Raw genomic sequence first — 751 nt, forward strand, 5'->3', positions numbered from 1 at the left:
TAGAAGTCAAGGGGGTAGCCCTTCCCTCACTCCAGGCTGTAACTCCCCTGCCCTAACCCCGCCTCTATGCAGTCTAATTGACACCCAGCTCAGTCGCTGGGACTGCGCTTGTACAGGCGGCGAATTACAGGATTGCGCTTGAGTCCGCGCGATAGACGGGATTGTGCTGCTACCGAGGCCGACGGCGCATGCGCCGCCTGTACAGGCGCGGTCCCGGCGACTGAGCTGGGTGTCAATTAGACTGCATAGAGGCGGGGTTAGGGCAGGGGAGTTACAGCCTGGAGTGAGGGAAGCGCTACCCCCTTGACTTCTATCGCGACTTGTGGAGCTGGAGAAGAGTACTTTATAAGGCGATTTTTTTCATGCATATACATGGCAGAAAAGCGGGACAAGACTGTATGATAACACAATGAGGATGATCTATAAGGTACTTTTTATAGTTTATTAAGTGAAATGCAGGTGAAAGGTTCGCTTTAAGTGATGGTTATAATTATCTACAGGCAGTTCTTCCCTCTTTGTAGCTTGATTTTTGCTCTGATGTGCATGGTCTCCTGTGAGCCCTTATATAGACAGGGTGTGTCTTTCCAAATCATGTCCAATCAACTGAATTTACCACAGATTATCTCCAATCAAGTTGTAGAAACATCTCAAAGATGATCAAAAGAAACTGGAGGCCCCCAGAGCTAAATTTCAAGTGTCATAGCAAAGGGTCTCAATACTAAATTTTTGTTTTTCTTTTTTAACTAGTGCA

Source organism: Bufo gargarizans, chromosome 10, assembly GCF_014858855.1.
Source record: "Bufo gargarizans isolate SCDJY-AF-19 chromosome 10, ASM1485885v1, whole genome shotgun sequence".
NCBI classification, from domain to species: domain Eukaryota; kingdom Metazoa; phylum Chordata; class Amphibia; order Anura; family Bufonidae; genus Bufo; species Bufo gargarizans.